Below are 20,412 nucleotides of genomic sequence, written 5' to 3'. Positions count from 1 at the left end.
TTTTTGCAATTTCACCGCACTTGGAATTTTTTTCCCATTTTCCAGTACACAATATGGTAAAACCAGTAATGTCGTTCAAAAGTACAACTCGTCCTGCAAAAAATAAGCCCTCACATGGTCATATTGACGGAAAAATAAAAAAGTTATGGCTCTGGGAACAAGGGGAGCAAAAAATGAAAAATGCTCCGGTCATTAAGGGGTTAAATTAAAAAAATATGAAAAAAAAAATAAAAACACAAGTTCAAATCACTCACCTTTTGCACCAATAAAAGAAAACAAAATAAAAAATACACATATTTGGTATCGCTGTGTTTGTAAAGGTCCGTACTATCAAAATATAATGTCATTTAATCCGATTGGTAAACGGCGAAATGAGAACAAAAATCAAAACCCAAGAATTACCTTTTTTTGGACACGCAAAGTTTCAATGAAATACAATAAGAGGCAAACAAAACCCTGTATCTATCTCAAAATGGTCAATAAAAATGTCACCTCAGTACACAATAATAAGCCTACATCCAGCCCAAGATCCCGAAAAATTAAAGCAATATGGGTCTCGGAAAATGGCGACACAAGAAAAGTTTGTTTTGTTCTTTCAAATTTCCAATTTTTTTTCACCACTTAAATAAAAAAAAAATTCTGCATGTTTGGTATCTGCAGAATTGTACTGGCCTGGAGAATCACATTGCCAGCTCAGTTTTACCGTATGCATGGTAAATTTAAAAATAAAAACTTGTCCCACAAAAAATAAGCCCCCCTACAGGTGCGTAGGCGGAAAAATAAAAGTTATACTTTAGTGGGAAATCCTGTAGTTATGATCCTGCAGGGGGTGGTTGATTTCATTTTTCAGTACAACTGTATACAAAGTATATACCATGCAGTAATTTCCTTATTTATGCGCCTTATGGCAGATGTATGTAATTGTATAGAGATAAATATCCATATACTTGTGTATAGCTTTGGAGAGACCATTCACAATGCTCCTGCTGCGCGGAAACACAAGTTTTACCGAAAAACAAAATTGTTGTGTAACTTGAACCTAACATACACAGTACTTGTCTATATAGATAGGATTCATATTTAAATTCAAGATTGAAAATTGATTCTTAATTTAGGAATGAAATAAAATACATGATTAGGTAAGTTTTTTATTAGCTGAGTAAGTGGAACATGGAAATGTGGAAAGTTTGGCTCATCAGGGGTCTGTTGCCTTTCGGGACTACATAATTTTCTACTACTATGTTAACAAGAACAATTGTATTTTAAAGACCAGAAGACATTTCGTTGATTTTCATGTAAACATTAGAATTTTTTTCTAATTTTTAAATTCCAAATCTTTTTGCTTGTAACATTATGAAAAAATTATAGCACTTTTTTGATAAACAAATCACATAACATCACATAAGAACATCCAAAGACCATATAAGCCATTCTGAGATATTATATAGTACAAATGAGGTTAGTCAAAAATGTAAATTGTCTTTTCAGAGAGGAAGAGGACCAGAACTCTAGTGCCACCTACAGGAAGTGGCAATCCTAAAAGTCAATAGTGACCCTTTAAAGAGCCCTATACCATGACTTAGGATATAAGCAAGAACCAGAAACTCAAATTGCAGACGCTGTGTTTCAGGGTACGGCCCCTCGTCAGTGCAAAGTGTGAGTTCTGGTTTGGCTGCTTGAGAGGCATCTGACAGTATCTAAGGGGTAACGTTTCTCCTTGCAGAGAGTGACATGTTAAGCACGTCATGGTCAGGAGACTTTTAAAGCCACAATGCTCCTCTGGGAAATATGCAGATTGTCTCTTCGGAGAGGAAGAAGACTAGAACTCTAGTGCCACCTATAGGAAGTAGCAATCCTAAAAGTCAATACCCCGAAACACAGAGTCTGCAAATTGAATTTCTGGTTTGGCTTATATCCTTTGTCATGTGATAAGGCTCGTTAAAGGGTCACTATTGACTTTTAGGATTGCTACTTCCTGTAGGTGGCACTAGAGTTCTGGTCCTCTTCCTCTCTGAAGAGACAATTTGCATATTTCCCAGAGGAGCATTGCGGCTTTAAAAGTCTCCTCACTGTGACATGCTTAACTCGTCACTCTCCGCAAGGAGAAATGTTACCCCTCAAAAATGTAAAGCATGGGAGATTAGGAATGGAAAACAAATGCAAATGTTTTTATCTTAGTTACAATGTTTCTTAACTCTAGGCCTCAGGCAACCCCAACAGGTCATGTTCCAGAATTTCATGTAGACTGAACATACATTGAAAATACTAATACACTGAAAGCAATTATATCACCTGTTCAATCTTAAGAAAATCTTCAATACATGACCTTTTAAGGATACATGAGGACCAGGACTTGGAAACTCCATCCAGCAATAACATCAATGTTTATCTCATCTCTCCCCAAGCTGTTTCTTACATGTCCTGTGAATAGAAAAGTCAAAAGTGAAACACTGTGAACAGCAGATTTTCTATTATGTCTCGATAAAAATAACTCTCCACTGATATAGTAAACACAAGGATTTCTTCTATTCTTTCATTCATTTTAGATGATTGTCAAACCTCGTGTTTTGTTGCCATTGTTTATTTCATGTTTGGAGAGGTTCTTCTTACAGATGAGCAATTGATTCAATGTGATTGAAATTTGTCTCAAATTGTTGGGAGATCACTGAACCCGGCAAATTTAAACAATTTGTGAATCGATGGCCGCCACCAATTTGTACATTTAAGAAAATTACATCAGCCAGAGAAATCTCGCATTACCTCAGTCACAGCTGGGCCATATTGTCTTTCAGGTATCATATTTTATGGTATAGCACAGCCAATCAGGAGGAACAATTATAGGCTGTATAAAAGCCAAGTCAGGGAATGTGGTAGCCGTATTGGAGTGAATGTGGATCGTAAGTGGATGTCACAGCTCATAGCTCAGCAACAGATATTGTGTGACAGCAAAGAAGTGAAGAACGGATGTCAACCATTTAACCATAGCCATTTATGGTATTAATCATAACTTTTATTTATACAGGGGACATGTACAGAAAATATCAGATGTTACTGAATAGTACATAAATCAACAAGGCATGAGGGCCTTGCTCGCAAGCTTACACTCTGTCAGGAAATAGGGTTGATGCTTGTTGTGAATGGTCTAGCCATCAGTATAATAATTAAAAAGGGGTATTTAAATTTTGATGAAAGAACTGGTCATTAGTCATCAGCCAGTATCTGTGTATGTCCAAATACTAATTGCTATTGAGTACATGGAGGGTGGTGATACAAGTGACCAGATTTCTGGAAAAACAAATTAGGAAGGGAGAACAGGGAGGTGAGGTGATAGGCCAGTCTAAAGATATGTATTTTAGAGCTTGAAACAGTGGAGACTGGGAATTAACCAAATTCTCTGGGGTAGTGCATTCCAGATCACTGGTGCAGCTCAAGAGAAGCACTGGAGACAGCAGTGTGAGGTTCAGAGGATAGAGGTTCTTAGTTTATAATCATTAGCAGAGCGGAGAGCATCGGTAGGATGGTAGATCAAGAAGAGAGAGGAAATCTAGGGCGGTGCAATACTGTGGTGAGCTTTGTGGGTGAGATTGATAAGTATATATTGGACTCTGTAGCATATGGTCAACCAGTGTAATGGTTGGCACAGGGTAGAAGCATCGGTGTAGCAGTTGGGCAGAAATATGACTCTGGCTCCTACATTCAGAATAGATTAGAGAGGAGTGTGTTTAGTAAGAGGGAAACCGATTAATAGGGAGTTGCAGTAGTCCAGATGAGAATGAATCAAAGCAACAGTAAGAGTTTTTGCTGTGTCAAAGATAAGGAAAGGTTAGATTTAGTGATGAGCGAGTATGTTCGGTTATCCCTTTCGGCGAGTATGCTCAGGCGAGTACCGAGTATCTTCAGCGTACTCGGTGATATGTTTGAATCACTCCCGTGTGCATGATCTGCGACTGTTTGATAGCTTTAATACATGTGAGGAATGCTTGTTTCTTTCACATTCCTCACATGTATTAAAGCTATCAAACAGTCGCAAATCATGCACACGGGAGTGATTCAAACATAACACCGAGCACAATGAAGATATTCGGTACTCGCCTCAGCATACTCACTGAAAGGGTTAACCGAACATACTCGCTCATCACTACTTAGATTCTAAAGATGTTTTTGAGGCGAAGAGGACATGAGCAGGTGAGTGATTAGATATACGGAGTGAAGGAAAGGTCTGAGTCAAATATAACCTCAAGACAGCGAGCGTGCGGCTTGGGCATTATGGTAGAACGACCCATGGAAATGGCAGTTTCTGGTTTAAGTAGTTTAACAGAGGGAGGAAACACAAGGCGTTCAGTTTTGGAAATATTCAGTTTCAGATACAGGGTGGACATGATATTAGAGACAGCACAAAGATAGTCACTGGTATTTTGTAGTAATGCGGGGGGATGTCAGGAGACGATGTGTATAATTGGGTGTCATCAGTATAGAGATGGTACTGAAAACCAAATCTGCTGATGATTTGTCAATAGGGTCGGTATATAGAGAAAAGAGGAAGGAACCTAGGACTGACCCCTGAGGAACTCCGATAATAAGGGAAAGAGGAGAAGAAGAAGAGGAGCCAACAAAAGATACACTGAAGGAGCGATAGTAGATCGTTAGAGACTTTAATAAGGGGCAGTTTCTCCAGAGGCTAGAGAGCAAAAAAGATCTTGTAAAGGTGAAGAAGAGGATTATCTGAAAGATAGAGAATTAGACAGGAGTAGACCAAGCTTCCAAATGTTTAAAGATGAAGGGGAGGTTAGAGATAGATCTGTGGTTAGCAGATCTAGACTGTCCTGAGGAAGTGGTGTGATCACCACGAAACACGTAGAAATAAAGTCTATTTTATCATTACATCGACTTGGATTCCTCTGGTACATAATTCTGACAGGCGAGCAGCGCAGTCTGATGCCCCATTCTCTTCACACAACAAAGGATCGCTGCTGAATTGCCGGCTTTTCATGTAATACATTCTACATTATTCTTAGTTGTTTTCCTTCATGTAGAATTAACCTACAAGGAAAGAAAGGGTTTATTTTCATTCCGATATTTGTGTCCCATTGACTTGCATTGGTTTCCGGTATCGGAATCGGCGATGTCCGATATTTTTTGGGTATCGGTCCGATCCAATCCGATCCGATATTTCCCGATATCGGAAGGTATCGCTCAACACTACTCAGCATATTATAATCATCTTTTCATATGTGCATTTGCAGTATTTATGTTTGGAAAAATTTGCTGAAGCTTGTGAATTTGAATTAAAAATTCACTTGTCTCCAGTTATTTTGGATTGCACTTAATTTATTTTAAAGAACCATTTTTAAGTGCCATTTATGTCTATTGTTTGTGTCTGGTCATACCAATTCACTAAATAAGAATAATACCAGTCACGGCCTTTGGACAAGAATGGTGCAATTTCTGGGGTAAATAAACTTTTGTTTTGTAATCATGGATAACCCTTTTAAAAGCTGTCAACCTGTTGACTATCTACCTAAAAAATATATTAATTAATTAAGCAGAGTTATTGTTCTACTGAAGATACGATCTGCTCATGTGCACTGGAACATATATCATTGTATTCAGTTACTATGATACAAACCTGTGCTGAGATTATGAAGGCAACACTAATGTCTGTATTACCACATCAAGGACTTGGTAATAATTTCATTCAGACTTCCATTAAACATTTAGATCTGTAGCATTACTTTCTTTATTTTCTGAAGGCTTCTTTCATGACTTGTTGATTCCAGAATGCAAGATTTAGCCGTTCTGCCTCCCTGTTTACCATGCGGTACGTTTCTTTGACTGAAGAGCACTAATTATTATGATCATGTAGACAATCAACTACATGCCTGCCCAGACAAGTTCTTCATAAACAGGTGTCAAAACATTTCATAAATTTCATAGATTATTGAATATTGAACTACAGGTTCCAGAGTCTCTACGAGAGGTTTTCTAATTAATTACTGATTGGAGCAGTCCATTTTAGCAGATAAGTGCATAGTTTAAAGAGGACCTTTCACCAGTTTTAGCATGTAAAACTTGCCACATCATGGAATGGTGGCTGCATATTTGAGCAACACAAGGTTTTTATTTTTTAATATCACATCTCCATTGTGCAGACGTGAAAAAGAAGTTGAAAGGGGTGGTTTCTTCTTTCATACAGTAACAGGGTTTTGGGAGGATGGAGAGGAGGCTTACACCACCTTTTGACCCAAGTTTTGAATTTTTTTTCCCTCCATTGCGAATAGTAATTTCATTGGGTTGAAATTTGGGGTCTTTTTGTCCCCCCCCCCCCCAAAATGAAAGTTGGAGTGCCAGTAGTGGAACAAAAATTTGGGGCATGCCTTACTACAGCATTACACACCACAACCCATGTTGACTGTGTCCAAAATGCCCCAACTTCCCACACACTTTTAGGAGGGGGGGTGTTAAGGGTGCTTTTACCCCTTGGTGGCTCTTGACAGTTAATCTAATGATGCAAATTGGTTAGAATGATCAGTAGATGTGAAGAGATGAACCTAATGTTTGCCTCTTTGCGTAACATGACATTTTAGGGGGTAAATTCTAAGGGGTACATATGCAAAACTCCTGAAAATGGGGATAAACATTCCGATTTCTTGACTAGCTTCCAGACACTTTTGGGCCCCTTTGAAAGCATACTGATTCAACCAAGGATTTGAGTTTAGGGGTGCACCGGAGGGGTAGTTTTTATCATAGGCAGTTGAACTTGACAGGATCACAAATGATAGACAATTGACCATCACTGACGAGATTTTCAAACCAATCCATTCAACAGTTTCAGAGAAAAGTCGACTTATTTGGAATTGTTCCAGCCACTTTCCAATTTGGGGAGTTTAGAGGGCTATTATTAATTTTTAATCATGGTATTAATGGTGGTAGTATTCAGTCATTTTGTGGTGGTAATATGTGGTCATGGTGAGGCAGTATTATTTGCCCTTGTATAGTGATAATATTGGTAATCTTGACCTTCATATACTGGATTTAATAAATCTGAAACCTCATTATTTAAGAAAGTAAAAGGGAGTTTCTGTTTTTTTTTAGTAAAATATCTATGACAGAATAATTATTGGAGAACTGTCAGTGTGCAGAATTGTTATGCAACTAAATGAAAAATGTAATTTTTTTGCCATCTCAATTGTATATGTTCATCTGTTAAAGTGACAATAATATCCAAACAACTGAAAATGTACAAAAATTAATTTATGACACTTTGAAGGATTATCAGTGACCAATATAGCCCCCCTTCTTTTCAATAACAGCCATGCATCTTCCATTCATGGAGTCTGTCGGTTTCTTAATCTGTTTGCGATCAACTTTTTGGGCATCAACCACAGCCTCACAGACACTGTTCAAAGAGGTGTAAGGTTTCCTTGAATGTAAATCTCCAATTTAAGAAGGACCCACAAGTTCTCAATAGGGTTTAGGTCAGGTGAGGAAGGGGCCATGTCATTATTCTTTCATCTTTAAGACCCTTACTGGCTAGCCAAGCAGTGTGGGCTTTGATGCATGCAATGGAGAAATGTCTTGTATGAAAATCATGATTTTCTTAAAAGATGCAGATTTTTTTTCCTGGACCACTGCTTGAAGAAAGTGTCTTCTAAAAATTGGCAGTAGATTTGGGAGTTGATTTGAGTTCATTTTCAGCCCAAAAAGTTCCAACTAGCTCATCTTTAATAATACCAGCCCATAGAAGTACAATACAGTACAATGGCTCATCCATCTGGTCCATAAAGAGTCACTTCCATCTCATCAGTCCATAAAACCTTTGAAAACTCTATCTTCAGATATTTCTTGGCCCAGTCTTGATGTTTTCACTTTTGTGTCTTGTTCAGTAGTGGTCAGGTTTCAGCCTTCCTTACCTTGGCCATGTCTCTGAGCACCGAACACCTTGTACTTCTGGGCCCTCCAGAGAGGTTGCAGTTCTGGAATATGACAGCACTGAAGGATCATGGCTTCCTGATCATGTCATATTTGATTCTTCTCAAATCTCTCACAGTTAATGTGCCTCTTTTATCTCAATACACATTTTTGTGACTCTGTTGACTATTTGCAACAAAACTTTTGATGGTTCTGTGATTACCCTCCAATATCTTAGCAACTTCAAAGGTGCTGCATGCCTATGTAAAACTTGTAACAATTTTTGACTTTTCAGAGTCAGTTAAATCTCTTTTTTGGCCCATTTTGCCTGAGGAAAACAAGCTGCTTAATAATTCTGCACACCTTGTTAAAGAGTATTGATATCCTTAGGCCACACACCCCCTCATTACACAAATTCCCATACCCTAATATTCTTCATCCAATAAGCATTCAAGTTTATACAGTGCTGTAGTTGGAAAATCAGCATAAACATGATGATCTGAACAAAATACTCTCTTGCCTAATAATTGGGCACACAGTGTACATTGTGGAGTAGATTGTACTGCATGGGCATCCTACTTGTAAGGTGTAATGCAGTTTGGGGACATCACACTGTGTGCATGGGTGAAGCACCATGGGGGGCATCATACTGTGTATATGGTGGAGGCATCATACTGTGTAAAGGGTAATTATGAGATAATCATATTGTGTGGTATTGGCAGACCAGAAAAGAGATGTTGTACCGTGGGAACACTAAATGGCTTCATTAGGGGCCCTATTTTTGAGTGGTTACACAAACAGGACCAAGTGAGACTAGGGTTGTGGTTTAACTTAAAAATTATCTTTATGCACAATACATATTCCATCTTCCTGTCATTCAAAAGTTTGGAGGTGTGATTTAATAGTATGGTGCACTACATTTAATGGTAGGGCTGGGAACTTTTAGTATGATTGCACAGTGGGTGTGCCTCAGTATTTTGCATCTCTCCCTCATATAACATTGTGCTGCTGGGATCTAGTGTCCTAACCTCACCTTGTATCAGTAAGAATGGCTTTTTAGATGGTATAATGTAGCCCTTTAAGGCATATTCCCACCTTGCTGTGCTATGTTGATACTATAATACCAGTTCACTTCTATGAGAAAACAGTATAGTGCAGCACACTTTACTGTTTCCAGAGTCCTGTCCCCCTGGGGGCAGTGAAGAGATATATTCCAGCTTCAGATAAAAAATTCTGAAATGGGAATACCCTTTATGTGAAAGGGATGACTTTGAGACAAGTTGCACGTGTACTTTTACGTTTTTCATACTTGAACCCATGTCACATGTTTTAAGGGTGCTTTTTTTAGGATCTCGAATGAACTCACAAACTGATGAAAAATGATGTATTTGAATAGCTGGCATCCGTTAGATATGAATGAAGTCTGACAATGGTTTCATCCTTATGTGGGTTTTTTGACAATACATGTGCCAGACAAATGCAAGTGTGACTACGTCTTAAAATTACTAAAATGTTCTGCAGGGGCTTTCATTTTTCAGTGCATTACAAAACATTATTAAACTTCCATCCTTTGCAATAGATGAAAATACAATACAATTTAATTGTACTTCTTTTCCAGATTTCCCAAATATAAGAGCTTCAATGCAAAGATGAATGACCTACAAGATGGCCCTATGAAAATCATTGTGAGCAAAAGCGGCTTTAAATAACAGGAGATTTTCAGATGAATGAAAGCTGATTTCCGTTGATCTTATTCAGATGAGCCGGGCTGTCTGGATGCACAGAAGAACACAAAGGTTAGTTAATGGAAGCGAGTGAAGCATTGCATTGTTGTCTATAATGGACTGCATTAATGCGACTACATTTCATGTCTGACATAAAGTCTAAACATATTCAATGATAACCCAGAGTTGTGCTACGATACAATATTTGTATGTTACTTGTTCCAATCTTCTGCGTTAAATGACCGCCAATAGGTATATACTTGCTACTGATGGTTATTTAGTAGCCTGTTTAGAAAGGGAGGCCACGTAATAATATAATAACAGGACAATCAATAGATCTTTCTGTGTGCGTGGGCTACCATTGTTCTCGGCAGCACAGGTCCTGTGTTCCCAGGATGATGTGCTGCCAAAAAGCTAGCTTCACCCAACATTTTGCTTGTTTGTTGCATGATTGGCAGGCTGTTCACACTGAACAATTATCAGGAAATTCACATTCCTATGAATGATCAGTCCTGATAATCGTGCAATGGAAATGCACCTTAAAGGGGCTGTCCAGCCTTAGGTTACACTCTATGTGACTGCAGACTTGGGAATCCTGACATTGTGCGCACTGCTCGCTGTGAGGATTCTCTGGTACCAGCACTGGGAGCGGTGAACCCATGATCCTAAGTATGTGATTTGCATACATGCAATCACGTGCTAAAAACATGGGCACAGCGTCGCTTACTGTAAGGGCAGTGAGCAAGGCCGGACACAGTCTAGTCGGAATGTGGTCAGAAGGATGCAAATCACATACTTGTGGCCACATGACCGCTGTTCTGGAGAATCCTCACACCATGCAATGGTGACAGTTCACAAGTCTGCAGTCACATAGAGTGACTGCAGACTTGTAACCTAATGCCGGACAACCCCTTTAAGGTGTGGTTAAATTGCATGATTATTAGACCTGATTGTTCATAGGAATGGGCAGCCTAACTCCAGACAATCCCTTTAACTAACATATTCAGATCCAATGGAGATTGGAGGAAGGAGAAGAAGGGAGAAGCTGGAGAGGCAGACACAGACATCTTGCTGCAAGTTCTCTTTACATGACAGTCACACTTTAACTTTTTTTTTTTTTTTACCATAGATTAAAAGTGTCATTTCAGGAGAACTTGCAGCAGAATGTCTGTGTCTTCCTCTAGCTCTTTTCTTCTCCCCTTTCCATCTCCATAGAATTTTATCAGCAGCAACTGTCATCTTCAATCTCACTAATGTGAAAGTTTATGTACACTGAAGACAGATTTTACAGCTTTTACCCATGAATTTAGAATGAAAGATCAATCTAGGGGGAGAAATGAGTAGATTTCTCCGATAAAATATATTACAAAGTTTCTTATTTTTATGTGCACTATTGATTTATGAAATAAAAATGAATTAGACGGTTACTCTTTTAGTTTATAAGACATCAGAGATGTGAGGTGAAAATGTCCAAAAATTACATTTACAGTTTTGTTTGAGTAGAAGGTTTGTATGGGTGATGACGGGTTAATATAATAAATGATAATTTTGGCATTTTCCTCCTTTCATATTAGTCCTGCTTGTATTTTCCCAGTAAGTGGAGCTGTAAAAGTGACATGATTTGCTGTACTTTATTGTGTTTTACAATAAATTGCTCATTTCACACAATCCTTAAGAAAATGGAGTAGTGAGTAGTCTAATTTTATCAAACTGCCCTTTTTGTGTTTGAGTTCGCTGTAAGTTATACAGTGATTGTATCTTGATGTTCTATTATTCTGAAGTTCATCTTGATAATTTTATTCATGTATGACTTTAACATTATGAGAGTCAAACGAGGGTGGTCTCATACGTAGGAGCAGAAATAAAACAGGAATTTAAAGCAGCAGGAAGTAATTTAAGTATGTTTGTAGTCTACGGGTTTCGACTGTGCCTATCGCTTAATCAGTTTGGGAATGCAGATTACAATAATTTTCTAGTCTTACCCTCAGCAGGTGTCTTGCCATCAGTGTGCAGACAGTAAAATAGTTCAAACTCATTTAAGAAGAAAACTGAACATTTTAGAGCGGTCATAGACTGCATTCTGCAATGTAGCTCATTTGGTTGGATTTTATTTCTTTCTGTAGATCTTTCTTGAAGTTTTTTTTGCTATTATCTGTCTAAAAGTGCATAAACTGTATCTGTAATATTATTAGCAAATTTTCAGGGGTCCATAGATTATGTTGCTGATCACCTGCTGACATTTGGTTGTGTAACTTTAAAGAAGCACTCCCAGCAAAGTTTTTGTCCTCTTAATATATTGCAATCATCTTATTATAGCACTGTGTACTTACAATTGCTTATTTTGCTTTTCTACCCAGCTAATTCATCTCTTTTCTCTGCTCTATGTAGAAACAGGAAGTCTCTTGTCCCTGCATTTATCATTGCCCTCTTCAACTCCTGTCCCAGCTGCTTTCTCCTCCCCCCTGTCAGGGACTTTTTCAGTGACTTATGACTCATGCAAGGAAAATTGACCTCCTGTTTCTATGTAGAGCTTAGAAGGATTCAGCTAATCAGTTTTTAATCACGTGATGTCATAGACCTAATGGAAAAGAGAAGAATTAGCTGGGTAGAAATATTGATGGGAGTGCTTCTTCTATCTTCAGTATCAAGAGAAGGGATTTCTTCTGCTGAGCCACCAGTCATTTAGATGTGATCATATGATTTATTAGTATGGAATATTACGAAATAACAAACCTGTAGAACAAAAGTTTATTACTTTTCTTATAGAAAGATGTTCTCATTTTTGGCACCACTGGCTAAAATATACACTGCTCAAAAAAATAAAGGGAACACTCAAATAACACATCCTAGATCTGAATGAATGAAATCTTCTCATTGAATACTTTGTTCTGTACAAAGTTGAATGTGCTGAAACAAAATCACACAAAAATCATCAATGGAAATCAAATTTATTAACCAATGGAGGCCTGGATTTGGAGTCACCCCAAAATTAAAGTGGAAAAACACACTACAGGCTGATCCAACTTTGATGTAATGTCCTTAAAACAAGTCAAATTGAGACTCAGTATTGTGTGTGGCCTCCACGTGCCTGTATGACCTCCCTACAATGCCTGGGCATGCTCCTGATGAGGTTGCGGATGGTCTCCTGTGGGATCTCCTCCCAGACCTGGACTAAAGCATCCGCCAACTCCTGGACAGTCTGTGGTGCAACGTGACGTTGGTGGATGGAGCGAGACATGATGTCCCAGATGTGCTCAATCGGATTCAGGTCTGGGGAACGGGTGGGCCAGTCCATAGCTTCAATGCCTTCATCTTGCAGGAACTGCTGACACACTCCAGCCACATGAGGTCTGGCATTGTCCTGCATTAGGAGGAACCCAGGGCCAACCGCACCAGGATATGGTCTCACAAGTGTTCTTGTAGCGCCCCGAGGGTTCGGCCGCTACAGGGGTATTGCACCTCTGCCAGAGGTGTGGTATTCCACTCCCGGGTAAGGATGGAATATGGATCAGGGCTCAGTTAGCTGCATACAGCACACACACCCCATTTCCGAGGGACAGCTCAACGGTGCTCCCACTAGACAGAAGTGCAGGCACGACCGACTATGTCCCTGTCTGGAGTGGGGAGGGGGGGTGGAACACCCAGTGCTGTAGGGGCAGATAGGGGTTGGTTCCTGAGCGTAGGAAGGAGCCCATTGGTTACTGGTCACCTGGGCTCATGTTTCTAGAGCGAGGTATAAAAGGTGGGCACCATCTTAGTTCTGGGTCAGTTCAAGCAGGAGGAGAAGAGAGAGGAGTTCGGCCAGAGAGGGCTGACAGGGAGCTGTGGCTCAGTCTGGGCCCAGCTCCATGAGGCAAACCTGAGGAGAGGGCCAGGAACAGAAAGGAACAAGAACAGAAAGGAACAAGAACAGAAAGGAACAGAAACAGAAAGGAACAGCAAAGAAGAGACAGAGAAACAGAAGGGCTCAGGAACAAGAAGGTGGAAGGGACCCTAAGAACCCACGAGAATCCAGGGTGCAGGGTCAGGCAGATTAAGGGTACCGGATCCCAGGTTGGTGGAGGAGAAACAACCCTCAGCCAAAGACCGGAGGTCGTGATCATTTATTGGTGCGACACCTCATCAAACCTGCTAGGAAGGCACCATATAGGACAGCGGGGAATGGGGCCCACGTTTAACCGCACAAGTCCGCGGTAGCTGGACAAAAGTGGGTCACTGGTGAGGCAGGCCAGAGAAAGGACAAAAGGGGGTCTTGAGCCATACTCCTGAGCTGTCTGGGAGTTGACCGAGCCCCTCACCTGGTGGACGCAGCACGGCTCGGGCAGTCATTCCCTGCAGAAGTGACTTGGATATTAACCGTGAGTAAAGACCCTGGACTGCAGTACATTGTCTGTGTGCTTTTTCGCTCCTTCGGCATTACCGGTACTGGGACTCTCACCACCATCACTCCCACCATCCACTACACTGCCCTGGGGCCGCACTCTTCCCGTGGGGAGTCACACCATCCCAGCTGCATACATCATCGGCCCCAGCGGTCTGCCCTGCAGCGGCGGTTCCTAATAACCGCATTCCACGGGTGGCGTAGTCGGACATTATCTAAAACATCTAAAAGACTGCCACTGGTCTGACCACCCTGAGCCACGGGACCGGGTCGCCACTACTACCCCCATCAACTCCCTATTGCCCGGTTCCGAGTGCCACACGGCCCAGGGGGCGAGTCATTCTGAGGATCTCATAACCCTTGTACCTAATGGCAGTCAGGCTACCTCTGGCGAGCACATGGAGGGCTGTGTGGCCCTCCAAAGAAATGCCACCCCACACCATTGCTGACCCACTGCCAAACCAGTCATGCTGAAGGATGTTGCAGGCTGCAGATTGCTCTCCACGGCATCTCCAGACTCTGTCACGTCTGTCACATGTGCTCAGTGTGAACCTGCCTTCATCTGTGAAGAGCACAGGGCGCCAGTGGCGACTTTGCCAATCCTGGTGTTCTGTGGCAAATGCCAAGTGTCCTGCACGGTGTTGGGCTGTGAGCACAATCCCCATCTGTGGACATCGGGCCCTCATACCACTCTCATGGAGTTTGTTTCTAACCATTTGTGCAGACACATGCACATTTGTGGCCTGCTGGAGGCCATTTTGCAGGGCTCTGGCAGTGCTCCTCCTGTTCCTCCTTGCACAAATGTGGAGGTAGCGGTCCTGCTGCTGGGTTGTTGCCCTCCTACGGCTCCCTCCACGTCTCCTGGTGTACTGACCTGTCTCCTAGTAGCACCTTCAGCCTCTGGACACTACGCTGCCAGACACAGCAAACCTTCTTGCCACAGCTTGCATTGATGTGCCATCCTGTATGAGCTGCACTACCTGAGCAACTTCTGTGGATTGTAGACTCCGTCTCATGCTAACACAAGTGTGAAAGCACAGCGAACATTCAAAAGTGACCAAGACATCAGCCAGAAAGCATTGGTACTGAGATGTGGCCTGTGGTCTCCACCTTCAGAACCACTCTTTTATTGATGGTGTCTTGATAATTGCCAATAATTTCCATCTATTGTCTATTCCATTTGCACAACATGTGAAATTGATTGTCAATCAGTGTTACTTCCTAAGTAGACAGTTTGATTTCACAGAAGTTTGATTTACTTGGAGTTATATTCTGTTGTTTAAGTGTTCCCTTTATTTTTTTGAGCAGTGTATATAACCAATGTCTTCAGATTGCATTGCATTCATCTGCTCACCACCTCTCATTGGAGAATGTAAATGTATCCAGCCAACAGCTGGACATAATATATAATTTGACCTACAGAACCTACAGGGGTTTCCAGAGAATTATTAAAAAATCAATTTGGTAATTTACCTGCATTAAAAATTTACAAATTGTTAGCACTTTCTGTGCCCTTATCTGAGGACCATATGTTCTCTAGTTTATTCTGTCTCGACACAGGAGTAAATAAATCTGTATTGAGATATCACCAGAGCATGGAAACCAGTACCCATTGCTCTCTTGCCCCCTTAGCTGCCACTGTTCATTATGGGGAGGCAGTCCATATTATTGTTGTTCCAATTTTCCTCAACAGGCCACATGGCCACTGCACTGTGGACCTACCTACATAGTAGTTAATACATTCTGCTGATTTGTCCGGCAGAGCAGGACACCGCAACGCTGGAGCACAGGGAAGAAAGGTGAGTATAAGTGGGGTTTTTTTGTATGTGTGCAGCGTGAAAGCGATGAGGGGGCCACACATACCAAGATTGGGGATGAGGGGGCCACACATACCAGCATTAGGGCATGAGGTGGCCACACATACCAGGATTGGGGGATGAGGGGGACAATGCATAACAGGATTGGGGGATGAGGGGGACCATGCATACCAGGATGAGGGGTACCATACGTACCAGGATAGGGATGAGGGATGGGGTACCATGCATACCAGGATTGGGTATGAGGGAGCCATGCATACCAGGATGAGGGGTGCCATGCATACCAGGATAAGGATGAGGGATGGGGTACTATGCATACCAGGATTGGGTATGAGGGAGCCATGCGTACCAGGATGAGGGGCGCCATGCATGCCAGGATTGGGGATGATGGGTGCCATGCATACCAGGATTGGGGGTGAGGGGTGCCATGCATACCAGGATTGGGGGTGAGAGGTGCCATGCATACCAGGATTGGGGGTGAGTGGTGCCATGTATACCAGGATTAGTGGTGAGGGGTGCCATGCTTAAAAGGATATGGATGAGGCGTGCCATGCATACCAAGATAGGGATGAGGGAAGCACATAACAGGATGGAGGAACAGGATGGGGGCAGCACAAATACCAGGATGGGGGCAGCACATGCCAGCATGGGAGACGATATACCAATAAAAATGCACGCCACCCAGGCGTAGAACGGGCTCAATAGCTAGTTAATTATATTTACGTCCTCGGCTGTGTCTCTCCCATGTTGTTAACCAGTTAAATGCCGCTGTCATTAACTGAGAGCGGCATTTAACACGCGCAGACAAGAAGTGCATCATTGATCCCACCCATCAGCGCACCCGTCACGTGATCTCCAGGCGCCGATGGGTTCTCATGATAGCCGGGGGTCTGCTGATGAACCTGTGCCTGTCATCACGATCCTTCTGTAAACCACGGGCCGTGGTCGGCGTTCAAGGGAGAGCATGATTTTTGCTATACATAACAGTGCTAAAGCACTGGTATGTGAAGCACTGCTATGTGTAGCACAGGTGATCAGACAATCACCGCTTCAAGTCTCCTAAGGGGACTATTAAATATAGTTAAAATAAAAAATAAAACTTTTAAAAAATCTAAAAAAAACCCCACAAAAGTCCAAATCACCCCCCCTTTTTGCCCTATTAAAAATATAACAATTAAAAAAAAATAACACACATATTTGGTATCTGAGTTCAGAAATGTCCGAACTATCAAAATGTAAAATAAATTAATCTGAAGGCTTAACAAGAAAAAAAATCAAAACGCCAGAATTACGTTTTTTTGGTCACCACAACATTGCAATAAAATACAATAAAAGGCAATCAAAATATTGCATCTACCCCAAAATGGTATCAATAAAAAAGTCAGCTGAATTTGCAAAAATTGGTATCTGCATTCTTGTACTGACCTGGGGAATCATATTGCCAGGTCAGTTTTACCATATATTGAACATGATAAATAAAAAAATCCCAAAAACATTGAGGAGTTGCACTTTTTTGCAATTTTACCGCTATTGGAATTGTTTTCCCATTTTCCAGTACACTATGTGGCAAAATGAATGGGGTCATTCAAAAGTACAACTCGTCCTGCAAAAAATAAGCCCTCATACGGCTGTATGGCTAGAAAAATAAAAAAGTTATGACTCTTGAAAGAAGGGCGGGAAAAAAATGAAAATGAAAAACGGAAAATCGCCCTGGGAGTGAAGGGGTTAGAGGCAAACACAAGATTTCTACAAGTCCCGTTCATATGAATGAGCTAGTGACTGAAATTTATGCAAAAAATATTGTCGCTTTATGATACTACTATTAGCCAAAAACATACAATAATTACATAAAATAAGTAAGAACTGAACCACTAGCCATATTCTTAAAGCACTTCTTCAGCATTTTTTTTTCTGCGCCGGAGTGGTGCCACTAATCTAGGTTCTCTTACCCTAGTACTATACTCACCAGCCGTTGCCTTCAGCTCTTCCTGGTACCATTGTGGTCCCAGTCCACCACCTTGTGACCACAACAGGACTGATCTAAAGTCAGAGGTAACGGTCACAAGCTCTCAGTGTAAGTCTATGAAAGCCTCATTCTAGAGTCTCATTCTGGACTCGCTCTGGCTCGCCCCTGGCAAACACTGGAGCGATCCAGCATTTTATAACCTGCAGAAGACTTCATGAGAGGCACGGGTAACAGATGAAGACAGCGACTGGTAAGTATAAGACCAGGTGCTGGAAACTTAGATTAGTAGCACCGCTCCAGCGATAAAATAGAAAAAAAACGCTGGAGTGGTGCTTTAAAGAAAACAGATACTTCTTCCTGAGGATCATTAGCATACTGTTCTCTTAGCATGTTAAATGGAACCTGTCATGTAAAATAATGCTATTAACCTGCAGATATGGGTTTAATCTACAGGTTAATAGCATTCTGACACTGTGCGGCACCCACACGGAGAGCCCCGCTGCAGGGAGGAAATTAACTTTATTCACCCAGACAGTCTCGCTCTTTCAATCACAGGGATGGCGCCAGAACAATTTCAGTCACCGCTCTATGCATGGAGAGTGGTGTCTGTAACTGTGCCCCCAGCACTGACTGACAGCCGGCTTATCATTAGGGCCGGCTGTCAGTCAGTGCCATGGACACCTCTGTCGACACCTCTGTCGCTCAAAGACCAAAGCTACCGGGGGCAGCAGGTCTCTCAGTGCCGGCACTGTACGGTGTCAGAACGTTATTAACCTGCAGTTTAACCTCATATCTGCAGGTTAATCATGCATTATTTAACATGACAGGTTCCCTTTAAGATATTTATCATGGCTTTGTAGAAAGGAACTCTTAGGAGTTGTTAATAGTAGAAAACTGAAATCTAAAATTGGTGCAAAAGTACAAACTTAGGTTGATCAACTTACAGAAGTCTGAAATTACTGGATGAGTTTGCTTCACATTTCTAGGATCAGACAGTGTCCTGTTGGCTTGGCTTACTTAGACAAGTCTAATTATTTCACCTACTGACAGCACATTATTTGAAACTAAAATAGTATCTTTGTAATTATAGCATGTTCTTCTAATTCTCACCACTTGATGGAAAGTGGAAATTGAAACTGTCTCAATGATAAACCTATCTGATCAAATGAGTGTAGATTGGGAAAAGAGACTCAATGTGGTCTAAATGCTGGGAAGTTAATGAGGCTTTCAGTGACAGCTTTATATTAATATATTTACAGATGCTGGTAATGTGTTCTCTGTATTAGATACAATTGTCCTTGTCAAAGATCAATGATTAGTTTTAGTGCCTTGGAAAAAAATAATTGTATTATAAATTACCAGTAAATTATAATAAGCCATTCATTTATTGAAAATATGCTGCAAAAAATGTACAATCTACAAAATGTGTTGTTTGAAGTAAATGCTCATATTTAGTACTTATTAGACAATCATCATTTCCTAATATTTGCAAAAATTCCAACAAATGGGTCGATATATTAAGACTCGCGTTGCACAGGAGAGTCTTAGGCCGCGGCCCCACTATCAGTATTTGGTCAGTATTTGGTCAGTATTTCTTCTCATGAGTGGGAGCCAAAACCAGGTGAGGAACAATCAGAGAAAAGGTATAATAGAAACAAGTCACCAATTCTGCATTTATCACCCACTCCTGGTTTTGGCTCCCACTCCTGAGAAAAAATACTGACTGAATACTGATAGTGGGGCCTTGGTCTTACTGATAGGCTCGGTGGAATATGATGTGTCAAATTAAGAGGTGCACAACACGTGGCGTGTGCCTCGACAACATTTCTGGCGGAAGAAACTTTGACACTTTTGCTGAATGAACTTATGGCAGATATATCCATGCCCTTTACCACCCTGACTCCTTCCCACCTCCTCCCATTTTGGCGGAGTTGCTTCAAATTGGCTTGAAAACAACAAAAGTCGCAACGTCTTTGCGCGATTCTGCGTTGCGCAAAAAAAAAAAAAGACGACTTTTCAAAGTGTTTTACTCTAATTTCCTGTTGTAAAAGCTTTGATGAATCAATGGCAAACTGTGTGAATGCTCCTTACACTGGATTTACACATGCATTTTTGATGCAGTTTTTTTCCCTACGGCTAGTGGTGAATATAAATGAAAAAATATATAAGTATGTAGACTGGATGACCACGAAAGGCTCAGTTCACATTGGGGTCACAGATTCCATCTCTTTTGAAAGAAAAAAAACTGCATGAAAATGATAGACACCTTAGCGGAACACGACAGACAACATAATAAGCCGTTGGGTTCTGTCGGTCAGCGCCGGTGTCCATAGGATGACTCATCAGGCGCTGCGTCAAGGTTTGTGTTTATTACGGAAACCACAATGCAGTTGTAGAGAATGCCTGAATAGCAGTGTCCATCTCTGTTATGTAGATTTACTGATGCCTTTTGTTCTAATAAATTCCATTGTGCTTTGCTCCTCGTGTTACATTGAAGCGATTTATTCTGCATTTCTGTTTTTGTTGTTATGTATTATGTATTCATGTTTTGTTAATGCCTGTATAACTGCACTTTATATGTTTATATATTCTCCTCCAGCCTGGAAGGATTCCAAA

The 20,412-nt window shown here is 41.1% G+C and overlaps 1 protein-coding gene across 3 annotated transcripts in view; it reads left to right on the top strand.

Moving 5' to 3' along the window:
* HS3ST5 (heparan sulfate-glucosamine 3-sulfotransferase 5) overlaps positions 1–20,412 on the top strand; it is a 468,752-nt gene that overhangs the window by 212,449 nt on the left and 235,891 nt on the right. For all 3 annotated transcript variants that reach the window (XM_073675877.1, XM_073675878.1, XM_073675876.1), the window contains exon 2: positions 9,527–9,704. The gene's annotated coding sequence lies outside the window, so the exon portion shown is untranslated. The remainder of the gene's footprint in view (positions 1–9,526; positions 9,705–20,412) is intronic.

Source organism: Phyllobates terribilis, unplaced genomic scaffold, assembly GCF_046119375.1.
Source record: "Phyllobates terribilis strain yellow unplaced genomic scaffold, ASM4611937v1 Scaffold_3__8_contigs__length_932513732, whole genome shotgun sequence".
Classification (NCBI taxonomy): Eukaryota; Metazoa; Chordata; class Amphibia; order Anura; family Dendrobatidae; genus Phyllobates; species Phyllobates terribilis.
The sequence above is the reverse complement of the archived record's forward strand: the minus strand, read 5'-3'. Positions and strand labels throughout refer to the sequence as shown.